Source organism: Bombyx mandarina, chromosome 08 (genome assembly GCF_030267445.1).
Source record: "Bombyx mandarina strain Sakado chromosome 08, ASM3026744v2".
In the NCBI taxonomy this organism is placed as follows: domain Eukaryota; kingdom Metazoa; phylum Arthropoda; class Insecta; order Lepidoptera; family Bombycidae; genus Bombyx; species Bombyx mandarina.
In genome coordinates this window covers 8,137,089-8,154,563 of record NC_143215.1, presented here as the reverse complement: position 1 = coordinate 8,154,563, position 17,475 = coordinate 8,137,089, and the positions used below count along the sequence as shown (strand labels likewise).

Here is a 17,475-nt window from a genome sequence, read left to right as displayed (position 1 = left end):
CTAGGAAATGCTCTGTTTAAGAGAAACGACATAGCTCGCTTTTCCCTTTCCCTCTCTCCACGGCTAGTGGTTCGCAAGACGCTCTGTCTATTTTCTCACTCTCGCTCTTCCTAAATTGTATCTTTTCTCTCTAGCCGTAACGAATTTTACTCTCAACACGCCTAAAGAAGTTTCACTTCAAAAAACGAACATTTGTCTTACACATGGAACGCTTACAAGTACTTATAAATCTAAAGGCCGTTGCGCGAAAAGCTTTTTACCTCATCCATTCACAAATTACCCAACACAGAAAAGAGAAAAAAAATCTTAAGTAAGCCTCCCTAATGGCCATGCAATGAAAAAAGACCGAAACAAACATTGGCTCGGAGTCAGTCGAAGTCTTACGGAAAAAATCAGATAGTTGGATCTCGAATGTCGAGACACCTGCGCGCCAGACGAGCAAAAAATTCGCGCAAGATCGTACGATCCACCTCCAGCCGTCGTGTTCCGTCCTTTTCGGCCTTGCTTGAAGCGAACACCAACGAATTGCACTTTCATACAGTTAAACGAATGACCTACTGCAACAGTTGCGACATTCCTGCAATTCTAATTTGCGTTTTCATTTTACTTTACAGTTACTTATTTCATGTTTTATGCTGTCAATTAAACCCTTCAGTTTTTTTATACAAGACTGGTTTTACATTAAATTTCGTAGTGTATCGCTAATTTAACGCCTTTTAATACTAATTAATTGTCGATTCAATCAAAAAAAAAACCGCTTAGTGTTTCTAGTTTATCAAATACGATGAGTCTTGAATTCGTCAATTATACAGTTAAATTACGCATTTGATAAACAATTATACTTCCCCGATGGTTTTTGTTTAGTCTCAATACAAACCTTCTAAAATTCGTTCAGTGAGCTACTGTAAACTAGAACTCTTAAATAATCTCCTTGCTTTTATTCTATCGTATTTCGTAAACAAGTTTCTTTGCGTGCGCTATTCATATTTCCAACGTCGTTTTCATAACATAATTGTAATTAAATAGAACATTCTGTTTTAATTTAAGATTTATAACATTGTTGTTGCAATAGTCCAACAATCTACTGAAATTAAAACGTTGTATCGGCCGGCATTATTTAATTATGCGTCTACCTGAACATAAAATTCCTTGTATTTCATATTTTGTTTTATTCTTTGCTCAAACAACCACATACTATGATTATCACGGAGGATTCTTTGAATTTCAAGTTTTAGTTTGTTTTTATCCTCATTATGTTTTTATCGTTTGCATCGCTGCGAACGACGACATGCGAATATTCTGTAGTTTCTGTACTGAATGAAACATTAGTTATTGGAATACAGACAAATAATCACTACAGAGTCTAAAACAAAGTCGCTTTCTCTGTCCCTATATCTGTCTGTCCCTATGTATGCTTAAATCTTTAAAACTACGCAACGGATTTTGATGCGGTTTTTTTTAATAGATAGAGTGATTGAAGAGGAAGGTTTATATGTATAATAACAACCATTAAATAGTGGAGAAATCAATAATAAATTACAGTTTGCGAAGCGAAGCGAGGGCGGGTCGCTAATACTTTAATAAGTTGTAATGTATTACGAGCTATCTAGATTGTATTTGCAGGACAATCTTAGTTTGAAGTCGATTCATGCTTACGCGCGGTTGGCGAGCCGGCCCCGTACTGTGGCGCAATTCTCTGCCTACTTATATCGATAAAATGCACTCGGTCGTTGTGCATTTACTCATTGTTGCGCCTTACGCGTTAGTGCTTAAGGATGAGAATAGCGTGGCTGTTCGCTTTAGCTGTAATTTTTGCAGCCGGATACCGCGATACTTTCAACTATTAAGAATGCGGCCAGTGACCAGCTTCTCATGCGCCCCGCCGCACCCGTCTGCACTAACTGCTTGAGCTCAGACAAACGGACTACCATTACTAACAATCGACGAATACATAATAAAAATTCAGTATTTTGATTTCAATGTGTTAAATTCACAACAAATTGCATAAATAATATAGGGTGTTCCACTAATACGTTTCGTTTTGAATACTACGCCATTTAACAGTTGCTACGAGTCAAGCTGTAACCGCTTGATAGATGACAAGTAAAAACTAGGCCATTAATAAAAATGGTACAATATACTAAAGCGCAGATACGTTAAGGCCGCCAATGCATTGAAAAACACAAAACTAAAGCATTTTTGGATCGTCATGAAGCACCTTCCTTTTCGGCCTATTATTTATTACTATAACAGTAAAAAGATATTCTCGGTTAGACGATATATTTTTTGGATTACCAAAGACGTTATATAAACTTAAGGTAAACGTAATTAATAAAATTCTGTCATGACTTAATTCGGTTTATTGCTTCAATGCAATAAAAGTTAATAACGCTATAAATTAAAATTACGCGTCATAAGCTATTATGAGGCTACATGAAACAAGGGTAGCTATCGTCCATGATCCCCACTGAGAAACACCTATTATCGCATTTACCGTTAAACTGAATAAATTCTAGATTATATTTGAATATGAGCTTGTTACTACTGTTTACTTATATTTCTTAATTATTGTGTTTGTAATGATAATAAAGAAATCATGCTAAAATGATTATTTTAAGCTATTGCATAGATTTCATCGCGGGCCTTGAGCGCGGCGACCGAATCATGAAATTCCGTAACGATAAAAACCTTACACCCGTCACTCCGCCTACCATGTAGCTCGCATTCAACACATTCACACGTTGCGCTTGTGTAGTGTTTGTGAATAAGCGCGTGGCGTGACGTCACACTGCATGCGCATCATGAAAAGTCTGCCCATCTCTCTCTCGCGCGGTCTAGCTTATGAGTGTGAAAGGGATAGGACAAGGCTTTGCTTTTATTAATGTTTAATATAGCGTGGTATTGTTTTATTATTGTTTTAATATTACATTATTATTGTCTAATTATAATCGCATAAGTTGATAAAAAATGCTATGCAATAGCTTTACCGCGGCAGTTCCCGAGTGCCACACGTTTTTTTTTTCTTAAATGTATATCTAATACCTTAAAAATTTCCAAAGTCACAGAAAATGGAAATATTGTTACTTTTCGGTGAACGAACGAAATACTCAGAAAACACTCGCATTAAATAATAAAAATCATTATATCCTACCTCAGAACACTGTAAGAATATACTCCGATGCTAATGACACGATATCATTGATCTAATCTATCTTTTAACATGTGTGTAAGAATAGTGACAGATCAGTATCGTTTAGTTGTTTATCAAAGACACTCCGTAATCTTCACACAACAATCTCCTTTATGTAAACATTCATTTCGAACTAGCAATAAATCAAACCTTTTCACAAAGACAACTGACAGGCAACTATTTATTTACCTCTCCGCCGATATAATATTACAAGTTATTCTTCATTTCCAATACATTGATTTATTGAGCAGAACTTGCTTGGTACATTGGGGATTAAACCAATTAATTTATGATTAGTGTATGTTACGTTGCTATTTTGTGGAATTTAAATGTAGCTGATTTATACCCAAATAGTTTCTCTAATGCAGGGAGGCTTTATCATAGGAAGCAGAAATTATTTGGTCGTAGGGCGTCTTGTGAACCTTTACGCGTAGGTACCATCAGCCTGCCTATTTCTGCCGCGAAGTAATAACTGCGTTGTACTGATAGTTAGAACTTACGTTTCAGCCCACTTTGGACGGCATTCACGTTGTTGATGTTGTTGGTAACAACTTAACACCAGGTGGGCCGTGAGTTCGTTAATCCGACAAAGAAAATAAGCAATCTATTTCGACCACAAGCCTTGAACAACATAAATGACGTATTCGATGAATGTCGTATAATTAGTCACCAGGGAATTCTGATTACATACTAGAAACTCCATATGTAAATCAATCCTATGTTAAACAATCAAATTCCATTCAAAGTTCTCGTGAAAAAGTCAGTATGCATTTCGAAGCCGGATAAGCGATGTCATTGACGTCACGCACCGTTGATATAGTGGAAGAGAAGAAACAATTTAAAAATCGAATTTTCACGTCAATACTAGTTTTTTTTTTTCCTAGCTAAGCTGATAGCCTTGAGAGGCTATTTCAGCGGAACCTTAACTAGTAGGTGAGCTCACGGGGCTCAAACCTGACGACGTTGCTAACACGAACCCTAGCAAGAGCCGTGCTTCGCAGAATCTGCCACCGGATCGGAAACGCGACCCACTGAGAAGATCCGGCGAGAAACTCAGTGGGCTGTGTCTGAGGGTTAATTTACTCGTCGCAAGCAACGGATACGAAGAGAACGATGACCGGCACTACTAGTAGTAGGTTCAGTGTAGATGCGAGGAAAGTGTGCGCGGGCGAAGCGTATTTATTGCACAAGCTGCGTCTCGCATCAAACATTTATTTACCCGGCCAGTTAAAAATACATTTTAGTTTAATAATTTTAAAGGCTATACTTGAAATACTTTTTTCATTATAATTATGCCAATAATGCCAAAAAAAAAAGTTCAACCTATTTTTTATGGCTTAGATGGGTGGACGAGCTCACAACCCACATGGTTTTAAGTGGTTACTGGAGCCCATATACATCTACAACGTAAATGCGCCACCCACCTTGAGATATAAGTTCTAAGGTCTCAGTATAGTTACAACGGCTGCCCTACCCTTCAAACCGAAACGCATTACTGCTTCACGGCAGAAATAGGCCGGGTGGTGGTACCTCTACCCGCGCGGACTCACAAGAGGTCCTACCACCAGTACCACAGTTGATTTTTATTACACGATGTTATTCCTTCATCGTGGAAGTTAATCGTGAACGATTTCCTACTTACAATATTTTCTGGTCGTTTTAATAAATATTCTTCCTGACTTCATATTTCTAAGTCCGTCGGTTCAATCTGTGCGTCGTCATGGCGATTGGCCCTTTTTAATCTTCGCGAGCAAACATTTTTATTAAATTATCTCTGGTGGTAGATGAGGTCAACAGACGTTGATGTCGTAGATCAGTACCCTCGTAATATTAAAGTCGTCCTTTCAGTTTTTATGTCCTACAGACACAAGGACACACTTATCTCGGCGCCTGCGGTCCGTTCACCCATTACGTTGCTTTGCAAACACAATAACTTGAAGTGTTTTGATAATAAAGTACTGTGAGAGTTGAGATCTATCGGTTATCACACATGAGCCGGTAAACAGCACAACTCGGGCTATATCAAAACACTTTCTTACGATACACAGTAATATTAATTCGTTTTTTGAAGTGAAACTTCTTTAGGCGCATGAGGGTAAAATTTTTACAGAACGTCACGCAGGTACTATTGAAATTAAGTACTTGTCAAATGTCAGTAGTAGTAGTTGTTGTATTTTTCCAACTGGAAAGGCAAATGTATCATACCATACGGCCTAATATTTTATAACTTTTTTGTGAAAAATGTTAATAGGAATTGAAATGAAATGAAAAGAATTTGGAACATTAATCAAATAGCATGAAATTAAATTAGTCAATTCAATTGGCAAAATATTAGTCACTAGCGACCCGCCCTCGCTTCGCTTCGGAAACATTAAAACACACATGAAACCAAAAAATAAAATAAAAAAAGTAGCCTATGTTCATCAGGGACAATGTCGGCTTCTAATGGAAAAATAATTTTTCAAATCGGTCCAGTACTTTCGGAGCCTATTCGAAACAAACAAACAAACAAATCTTTCCTCTTTATAATATAATTATAGTATAGATTTACAATTTAGAAATCTAAACATAATGTGACCGTCAACACTGAAGTTTGAGATTGACATTTGACAGACTTTTGGCGGGAACATATCTTCCTTTTTCCCTTCCTCTAAGTCTCGGAAATCTAAAGTTTTAGATTTGTATAAATATAAGCAAGACTTATAAATTAGTTCGCCAAAAAAGTTTCACTTCTGACATGTGTACTTTGTACGCACGCACTTTTTTTTTAATTTTTACGGCCTATACAACTTTTCCTGACGCATTTCACAATAACCTTTAACTATGTTGTAAACAAACTGCGAAATGTAAACATATTTCATATTAAATCGCTTTCGCTATATGATATTTAAAATGTTTTCTTTCTTCTTTTTCCGAATTTACTTGCACTATTAACCGATCAGCTGTGTCTAAATTTTCAATCATCTTAGCTCTATTTTAGCATACTGGGCTAGTATAAAAGAAATTACAATATTACAGTTAAACAGATGTAATAATATGAAAAAGTGAGTTAAGACAAATACTGTGTAGTACATGCCCATTCTTGAGACTGTGATCTATCGCATAAGAGGAACACACCCGAAAATTCTAGGTTACAGAAGCGTATATTTAAATGGTATACAATTTTACGATTCGAAAATTTAGTTTTGGTCTTGTTTCAAAAATTAATGAAATTAATATGCAATTTATGCACCAAAATATATTTAGGAATGACGGTTGCACTTAACCATAGAAATGTCACGTAGACAAGAGAGGGATATTTGCATGCTATTCCCGTCCGTTTGTATTTACAAATAGCCGTAGGGTCTAACGCATTGTCGAATATTCGCAATGCTAATCAAACACTCGTCAGTCGGATGCACTTTGAAGTCTACGTCTGAAGAACAACATGAAATGAGACAACCAAAACTCCCTCGTATTAAACACGGTGGCGAGCCTAAGTTACGTAAATCTATATATTATTACGTGAAGCAAAAACTTTGTATCCCTTTTTACGAAAATTGCGCGGACGGAGGGGTATGAAATTTTCCACACTTATAGTGAATATACAGAAGAAGTGCACAATGCTAATATTTTTCTAAAATAATGCATAAAATATACATTAAATCAATAAAGAAAACATTCCACACACTACATACCATGTATTTGACGCACACACGCATGCATACTATTTATTGTCAAACTTTTGTTCTTGTTGTCAAATTGAGAATAGATTAAATATTGTGTGTCTTTGTTAATATTATATTTTTTATAGTGTAGTCTTGGCGAAATCTGTGATTATAGAAGTATAAAATACAATCATAATAGTTTACAAACTTACAATTCCAATTAATTATAGTCGAATATCGACTACTGCGGGACCTCTAGTAAACGTAAATTTAAAACCTACTCGTCTTTCTCGTTTAGTCTGTCCGAGCGGCGTTTTGAGTAAGCCAGCTTTAATTATAAACGACGGTAACGCTATATTCGCAGAGCGATCTCGCCGGCTCTTTGTAGGCTACGCTGCCACGGATAACTTTCGACAGACACTGAATGGAAGGTTCGATGACCCGACACCGATGCGGTGTTCGAATTTGCATGTGTCAATGACACGATCTGCAGGCGAGGCGCACGTCGCGCCGTTGCGGCCGGCCGGTATACTTTTCCTTTCAGCCGTCGTGCGCCGAGAAACACTCCAGATTGACCTCGTGACACAGCCACGCAACCGTCTCGGCATTCCGTTTTTACATTAACAGTGAAACCGTTTAACTTTCTGTTTACTTAAAAGAAATATTTGACATTCAATTCCCACGCGCATATTTCTCAATCGTTTGCTTTAGTTATTTGGTCCGCAAGGTCGTGTAACAAAAATCAAACCCGCAAAATTATTATTTGCGTAATTACTGGTGGTAGGACCCGTTGTGAGTCCGCACGGTTCAGTACCATAACCCTGCCTGTTTCTGCCGTGAAGCAGTAATGCTTTTCGGTTTGAAGGGTGGGGCAGCCGTTGTAACTATACCTACTAGACCTTAGAACTTATCTCAAGGTGGGTTGTAGCATTTACGTTGTATGGGCTCCGGTAAACACTTAAAACCAGCTGGGGTGTGAGCTCGCCTACCGAACTACGCAAAAAAAAATAAAAAAAAATTAGAATGATCCCGGTCCCTAAATAAATATACTATAAATAATTTGATCCGAGTGAACACGTTGGCAAATTATGAATCAGTACTAAATCTCGGCAGAGAATTCGATCTAACTTTCAAACTTCGAAGATCGCTTTGTAAGAAAATTAATAGTTAGTGAAGAGTTGTGCAAGAATCTCCGGCCATCAGACACGTCAAGTTGGAACGTGCGAAATCCAATAAAGAACTCGTCGCACCTGCGCCTTATTACATTCTTTTGGTGGTAGCTTTGCCGGGCGGATCTCCCCAGAATTCCCTAACTTACCATGCCTCGAAGATTGCTTGTTGTTCAACTTTTACTTTTGAACGTTCTTCCATTAGTATCAGCGGCGGCACAAAGTTTCGCTTGCAAATTTCATAATCACAGTATTCGATTCCATTTCGGTTTTATGTTCGAACGGATTTATAAAAGCTTTTAATCGTTCTCTCAATGTAATTTGCCCTGATTAATCAGACGAATCTATTTTAGACTTGTATATTGACCGGGATATTACGAAATGTGTGTTACGTTTAATCAGAATACGAAGCGATGTGTCCTAGGGAGACTCGATTATATTTGCATATTTGTGATTACCATAAAGCTTTGAGGATTCTTTAATGACGTAAGCTTCGGGATTATTCTCGTTCTCCGTTCATACATAGTTCGTTTCAGATAAAAACAATTGAAGTAAGCATTTAAACCAAATAAACAAACAAAACTGGTTATTTCATGAAATCAAAGGTTTTCACGAATCGTACACGCAATTGCAAAACAATTAGTATGTGCAATAACTTTATAGCGGCGATTCGCTAGAAGGTAATATAAGCACGCACAGAAGAGGATCAAGATCCCAGAAATATCTACCGCGAAGCGTTCCGGCATTCCAATCTGAAAAATAGGATATCCAGTTCACAGTACTATTACATCTTCCACCTGATGTTCCAAGGTGGGAGGCGGCATTATGTGTATAGTATCTATCTATCTATCTATATATATAAAATGAATTGCTATTCGTTAGTCTCGCTAAAACTCGAGAACGGCTGGACCGATTTGGCTAATTTTGGTCTTGAATTATTTGTGGAAGTCCAGAGAAGGTTTAAAAGGTAGATAAATATGAAAATGCTCTAAATTAAATAAAAATAACAATTTTGTTTTCCCTTTGATGTGTCCCCCGTCGGACGGATTCCTTTTGTTTGTTTTAAGTTTATTTTATACAAAATTTTAGCTCTTTTATTTGTCGATTGAAGCACTATGAAGTCTGCCGAGTCAGCTAGTCTGATATAAATATCAAGATACTACGCTACCCCTATCTGAATATCTAGTATGCGTTCATATCTATACCAGTAGATATTTGATAGATACCCCGGTGGTAACCACTAGTACCGTGAGCTTATCCTTCCCTCAAATGCAATATTAATATATATTCAAAATTCCTGAACGTCTGATTTACGCCTCTGTACAATACGCAACAGACTAACTAGCTCACATGTAACAGTACTCAACACACCGTACTTAGTCACTAATTAATAAATAGAACAATTTAAATATAGTTTTCCGAATGGCGGCGCTGAGGAAATTATAATTAGTAACTGTATGAAACATAATGGGTTTGCACTCGTTTTCTAGCGGTGATTACGTGTAGCCTCGGTCTTTAAAGTGACGTCTGAACAAACACTTCAAATATGAAATTTCATCATTAAACTAACTTTGTTATCTAAGTCAGTATCAAAGATTATTACTTCTCCTCTTTCTTTAGGTATCTTTATGCATATTTCTACAGTGTACAATTGGTAGAAAAGTTAATCATATGAATTCAGAAAAAGATTTAAAAAAAAACTAAACCGTTAAAACATACGTGAACACGACTGGCCAATATCGAAATGTTTGAAATTCAATACGCCAATGTACAATTAACAAAACACATTACAATCGTTATCCGAACTTAATTTGAATGAACAATTATTCTGTATTACAACCGGATTATTATCAGAAGATCCGGAATTGATTAAATTTCCAAACAAGATTAAAATATTACGAGTACCTATACCTACACGTCATCGTTCAGCGTTCGTCGTGAATAGAGGACAATTTGTAATTTAAATTCACTTAATGATATTGCTTTGAGGAATCCGAATTATGCCAGTTCGACAACTGTTTTGAAAGTCGGATCTTGGAAAATAAACGGTTTCCGTTATTGTAGCCGGTGTCCCGAACTCGGGGAAGCGTCTTGGATTCTATCGGGAAAAGCTCAAATATTTACGATGTCGGCCAAAGGGAATTTTGCTTTGCTGAACGATGTTTCATGAACAAAATGATCGTGTATAATAATAGCGCAGCCTTTTCGCGAGGTTTTCTTTATTCTGTAATGTCCCACCCAGTGATAAGTTCTTGTTGAATGCCACCTTGAGATATGGGTCGGAACTACCAATTTTAAACATAACGGATGTCCCACGCTTTCAAATTAAATCTCTTGGATTGCTGCGTGAGAGAAACAACGCGTGCTCTTATTACCACCAGTAAAATGTCTTCGGCCGCCTTGAATTAATACAGCTATTCTCTCATTGAGTGCGGATAGAGTGCTTGTACGTACATAGAGGCTTGTACCAAGTCTGCACGGCTTGGTACAAGCCTAAAGCATTTTTATTTCTACAAAGAAGCAATGACCAATCCCGATTCGAAACGTAGAAAATAACTAAGATGAGATTTTGATACCATGTCTTAGAGCAACGTTGTTGTAAGTACCTTAGGGCCGGTTTTAAAATGAAGCGTCCGGCGAGTTTATCTGTCCATTAAGATCGGATTATTATTTTTCCTGTTACAATAATTACAAATAAGCCCAATGATCATTTTTACTAGCTAAGTTCAAAACGCAACCATTAATTCTTATCTGTTAAAAATAATGTTTATAAAATATTATGATTAAATTAAAAGGATACGATTTCAAACTTGATCCCATAAAATCTTAGTCAAATATTAGTTTTGTCTCCGGCTTTTGCGAGTCGTAGATATAATAATAACTACTTTTACGGTTTAATCTTGCGTTGTTTTTTAATTATTATCTGTATATATCTATCTACATACCTACCGATATTCGTATATACCTATCTACCTAAATTTATGTATTCAAATACAGTTAACAAATACAACACGCTCTAATGTCAGTACTCAAGATAGGACTCGTAAGAGAAAAGAAAAAACGGTATCATAAGCCATTCGAATGTTCCCAAAAATAAATCTGATGCTATTTTAAGAACGGACTGTTATAAAACTAATTACAAACAATCACGCAACAATAACTTTCCATAAACAATATTTAAATTCTTAATTAAACCATTAAACACCTCTCAATCTTGTCCGCGTATTATGAGAATAATTGTTCATTTATACAGGTTTATTCAGTTTTGATCTGATAACCAAGTCGTTAAGTTACTAATAAGCACATGTTTACCTTCTATTTATTTTTTTACAGGTACGTTTAATTTTATGCTGACCGCACCAGACCCATAAAATTACAGCATAACTTTACGAGAGTAAGTATTAAGATTTTACAGTATAAGCCACAGATTAACTTTTTAGAACAAAGTTTGAAACAAAGGAAAACCGATACTTTCAAGATGTTTTCAGCTTTATGATAACTTTATGAAAAAAATATTAAATATGATTTAGATTATGTAATACGAGTAATATTAAAAACAAGTGTCAATTAAATTATAGTTTCTTTAGTGCTGTTTCACTTACATTGATCACGAACATGTCAGATATTTTTAATTAATAATTAATGGGGTAAGTGTTAATGGTTCTCCCGCCTCACACCTACACGCTTGAGGACTCCAATTCGTTCTTGTTACGTGACGTACATAGTACGATGCACAACCGGTAATTGAAGGCAGCAGTGCGTGTCCTGTTTGTTTCTTCAGCTCATCAAACTAGCTGTGTTACGTTGCAACTGTATATCTCTGTCTAGATAATGATCTATTATGATTTCTCTATTACGGTAACGTAATGTGATATTGTCTAATAATTTGATCGATTTCTTTTGTAATTAATCAAACTATCCAAACGTAATGAATAGGTTATATTGAGCTGCGATTATACCTATTTTTAATGTATAGCCATCATTGACATTTCTCTAATGAAATTAGCTCAGCATTCAGGTATTTTCGGAACATCTTTCTGATCGACAACTCGGCTTTTATTTTAATATTTGCATCTGTTAAACAGAGTCCACAAAGGACGTACTTTAAAACGTTCATTCATGAATTAATAATTTATTTTCAGTGACGAGCGAGTAGACGCACGCATCCGCGCGGAAATTAGTATCAACCGCATGTGAACGACGCGTCGACATTAAACATTTAGCTGAAAATATTAACATAAAATTTACTCAACTTTCCAAAAACTATTATGACATAGCGAATCAGAATGTCAGGATGTCGAATAATTTCTATATTCATTAAAGCGATCCAAAAAAAACGTTCCGCTTTTAATCCAAAAGAAAAACAACGGGATTTACCGGTATTACAACATTTTACGGCGGCATTGTGAACATACATAAAGTTTATAGACGTTAACGTCTCTAGGCCGGCCATAAACAGTTAGTCCGCCGTGGAAACCGCAAGGGCGCCACGGGGCGTTTAATACTTTCTTCACAAGTGTTAAAGTACGGTCTCATTACGTAGTTACGGACATATCTTTCAACAATTAACCGACTAACAAAAACAACAAGAAACGAGCGTTTCATTAAATATTAAATCGACATGATCCATCGTCCCGGCCTGCAACCTAATCCGACGCTGTGTTTGTAATATAAAATTTACTTAAAACGGTCTGTGGTTTTCGTCGGCGGAATTTTCTTATAAGCTTACGTACCTATATAGGTTTGTTTTAAGCCTGTCGAGAATACCGCGACTTTATACTATTCTTGCTTCCTAATAATTAATGCGACTTCTAACGTTGCTAACCTTTATTTAAAACTCAAATTATTTTACCTCTTTTTTGATAATTCGTAAATTAATTTCGGAATTACGTTATTAATTAATTTTAATAAAACTTAATGTTCTTGTCATTTTTGTAAAATACACTGACACCCGTACGTAGTACGTTGTATCTATAAGATTTTAAAGTTTTAATTTATCCAAGATCGAATGCGAAATTAACTCCCTAACTCGACGGCTAATGAATATTCACGAAAACTGACACCGGTTGTCTTGAATTTGCAAGAAGTAATACCCGACATCCGACGGCGATTAATCGTTCAGGACCTGATCGTGTCTGCAATAAACTCTACAACAATTACTGTTATTATACGAATACTCATTGGTCATTCCGCCTTTGTGAGGCTTCACAAATGTTGTCAGGACAAAAAAAAATTGTCTGACGATTTAATTCATATTCCGAATGTAAATCCTCTAAAATTTACGTCCTAAACCCTTAATTATACTAATATATTCAAACGACCTTTGGTTTGGTTATCCCGAATTACGCCGTCTAACAAATTATCGATATCTTTTAATCGGATTATCTAACGTCGAAATTATATATTATTATCGTGTTATCAATAACGATGTAGGTTTGCTGTTCTCGTCTTTTCTTTTTTTTTTTCGAAACTCGTTGTCAGATAATACCAGCTTTGGTACCACTACAGTACAATATCAGACTTAATTCGCTTTTGAAATGCGTTCATAGTTACTGTCTAGTCATATATTTGGTACTACATGTACTTCTCTGTTTCACCCACGTTAATTTGGATCATAGCTAAAATAAATAGTACTTTGTACTTTTTTTTATTGCCTTTGTAGGCAGACGAGCATACGGCCCACCTGATGGTGAGTGGTTACCGTCGCCCATGGACTTCAGCAATGCCAGGGGCAGAGCCAAGCCGCTGTCTACCGTTATACAAATAGTCTATTTAATGTTATATTATTGTTCTTTCAAATCGGACCATGGGTTCCTGAAATTAACACATTATTTTTTTAAATTTATAACTACAATTTTATATACATATGTATTCCTATTAAACTTTGAAATTCATAGCTACACAATATATTTTACAAAACAAACGATTATTCTTGACTTAATAAGACATTTTATTATAAACCTCATCCTCAACCTCAACCTTATAAACTCTCATCATCCCTTTACCCTTTTAAGCATTGTGCTTAAAATATATAAAAGTGGTTATCGTTATTATAATAATACACAATCAAAATTCTAGTTTTTTAATAAGAGAAATTTAGTTTCACCGCTGAAAAATGAGTCCGCATGGAACACACAAAAAACATGACAAAAAAAAAATGATTTTGACCAGATAGGTATCACTGACGATTTACTTCCATTATAAATTTCATCAACATTACAGAACTCCGCAATGGAATGGTTGCGGTTAAATCAATCGAGAGACAATAAATTTAAAACTGGTTCCAACTCGCACGACATGTAAAAATTAAGCAAAGAAGCACAAATAAAAGCTGCACGCCCCCTCAGGACCACATCTCAAGAAACATTGTATTCTTTGTGTAGACTCTTACTCTGTGAATAATGCATGCTGTAAGTTCGAGAGACATAAAGCGCTTTATAAACTCCACTCGGAATTTACTTTGTCATGTCTGCCCTTTTATAAATCAGAAAGAGCATTGTTGTTTTACGAGCTTAGATTATTTTGGTTCTTGCAAATTTAAACGTTCTTTCGTTAATTTTCTAAGCTGAGTATTCTTAGTGGCCTGACCTTGAATAATTTAAAAATGTTACCATTTTTTTTTTATTGCTTAGATGGCTGGACGAGCTCACAGCCCACCTGGTGTTAAATGGTTACTGGAGCCCATAGACATCTACAATGTAAATGCGCCACCCACCTCGAGATATAAGTTCTAAGGTCTCAGTATAGTTACAACGGCTACCCCACCCTTCAAACCGAAACGCATTACTGCTTCACGGCAGAAATAGGCGTGGTGGTGGTACCTACCCGTGCAGACTCACGGGTAGGTAGCATTTGTCGAGTTTACAATATTCATTTTTCTTAGTCGAGTTATATAAATACGTAAAGTGTATCTTCATTAAGACATACTGATTATTTCAATGATATATTATATGTACGTACGTTAAGGAAGTCCCTAATTAAAAATTTGTAGGTAAAACATTAAACTAAACTAGATGCGGTAAACACATATCAAATAAATCAAATATCCATAATCTGTTCAAATCTGTTAAACGATCATTAACTTAATATTCCGGTAATGACATTTACAAAACAAATTCAAACCGTTCTAAAACATGTTATATTATTCAAGTCGTTGATTTGACGAACCCTCAACATTGATCAAGCGACTCTTAAAATATTCACTTGCTAAATTTTCTCGACACACGACGCACTTGTTACAGGCAAGGGAGCATGTTTTCCTTCTACACCGACAGTGTTTGAAATTCTTGTGTCAATTAAGCGCTTGTTTGTAAATACGGGAGACACGGGGTATTGTGTGATCATTTTCGTGGTAAACGCTTTTCTTAGACCCCGTATAACACACAGACGGCGTGTTCCTTGGAATAACTTGAATGAATGACGTGTAAACTATTGAACTTGTGTAGGGAATCAAATAATAATAGTTTGACTAAGTTTTAACCCAATAAATAATCAATGTCCTTAGCTTACATTGATTGATATACAATGGTTTTTAAGTAAAGTAAATTCCGCATTATATTTTCCGCACCAATGTTATATTTTTTTATTACAAACAAAAGTACATTGGACACAGTTTTATTTTGTGTGGTTTCGCTAGGAGTAATCTATTATCTTAAGTTAATTAGACAAGAATCATAAACGGAAACTAACCTTAAAAATAAAAAGCTTAGCTTCTGAATGCATTTATAAATTATACTATACAGGGTGTCCTACAATGGGTGGTATATCAAGCCGATATCTGGAAAATGTACAGGAATAAAAAAAATACAAGTAAAAATGATTTGCATTTTCTTTCATTTACAAAGAGAATTGATTCATTTATTATCCTATTAAATTCGATGTATCAAAATATTAATAAATATATTTATACGAATACATCTCTAATAGAGCATTGTGACACATTCACATCACATTCTGTTCTCTGTGGGAACCATTAGACTCACGTTCGCTGCGGATGTTCAACGAAAATCAGTTCAGATATTTGTTATTTAAACGAACAAAGGGTTCCGGAAGCAAGCCGTCAGGGTATCGTTGCTATTGGCTCAGAGAAACCCGGCTTCCGTTCGATGGCGGATACCACCGCTGATTACCAGAGATGCTTAAGTAATTCGTGTCCGTCCCTCGCTAATTGCGGGAAATCAGTAAATTAATTGTTTTCTTTTTCTCTTAGATCGATGCCCGTTCACAAACGTTAATCTATTGAGTACGGTATAGAAAAAATGTGTTCGGAATTCCTTTTGTTGGCAGTTCCCTAAATACACTTTGTTACGATTTCAAATGAGGGATTTGGATTGTAATAAATATACCAACGTATTATATAGGTCTAGGCGATAGCATGCAGCAGAGATGCGAATGTTGCGATGGATGTGTGGAGTAACGAGAATAGATAGAATACGGAATGAATATGTTAGAGGAAGTCTGAAAGTGGCACCTGTAACAGAGAAGCTGAGAAGTGCGCGTTTGGAACGGTATGCACATGTGATGAGACGAAATGAAAATGAGGTTGGTAAGAGAATGTTAACTATGAATGTGGAAGGATATCGAGGAAGAGGTAGATCTAAGAAGAAATGGATGGATTGCGTGAAAGACGATATGGGTAAGAAGGTAGTGAGCGAAGAGATGGTATATGATAGAAGAGTATGGAAGGAGAAAACAAGTTGCGCCGACCCCAGGTGATTGGGAGAAGGGCAGGATAATGAATGATGTACGTCGACATTAAATTCGACCAATTAATCTACGTTTTGTACTTTAATATCACATAAGAATGGACTATGTGCTACTAATATATATACAAACACAATAATTCTGCTATAGCACCGGAAAATATTAAATCATATTTTGAATCCATGCAAATTAGTCTAGGGTAAATAATAAACGGAGTTAAGCGCAGCGAAACTTCGTCTGCGTCGTAAATAGCATGAAACGGCGGAAGACGGGAGTCTGCAAAAGTCGCATCATTAAAATTAAAAATGGTCTCGCCGAGTGCATCTGCTTTTGTGTTTCGCAAATGTATTTATAGGGGCGAGAGCATCGGCCGTCGACCTGGCGCGCCCGCCCAAACCTGAGCCCCCCATCCACGTCAAACGAAGGCCCTTTTATTTATTGCCTTCTCTTCTCTCACACGTGGCTATAAAGATCTTTAACATTTTTCTTATTCTCAAACGTGAATGTAATAAGAAGACAATTATGTTTTTTTTTGTTGTCTCAATTTTGATTGATTTACGTTTTCAATTAAAACTACTTTAATGTTCAATCTTCTTTTTTAGAAATTTCATTTTATAAATTCAGGCGATATAATGTAAATACAGATTTCGTGTTTGATTATGTCTTAGATGTCATTTTTTGTCGATATCCGTATATTGTGCTAATATTTTAAAATGATGAACGGTCCAATAATTTATAATAATATTATATTAAGTTCTAACAGTTA

The 17,475-nt window shown here is 36.0% G+C and overlaps 1 protein-coding gene and 1 long non-coding RNA gene across 4 annotated transcripts in view; both read left to right on the top strand.

The window, feature by feature from the left end:
• The window catches only part of LOC149502536 (uncharacterized), a 36,340-nt gene extending 24,935 nt beyond the window's left edge, over positions 1-11,405 (top strand). The window contains exon 3 of the long non-coding RNA XR_016323420.1: positions 11,340-11,405. This is a non-coding gene — a long non-coding RNA (uncharacterized LOC149502536). The remainder of the gene's footprint in view (positions 1-11,339) is intronic.
• The window catches only part of shep (RNA binding motif single stranded interacting protein alan shepard), a 153,390-nt gene that overhangs the window by 101,079 nt on the left and 34,836 nt on the right, over positions 1-17,475 (top strand). The window lies entirely within an intron of this gene.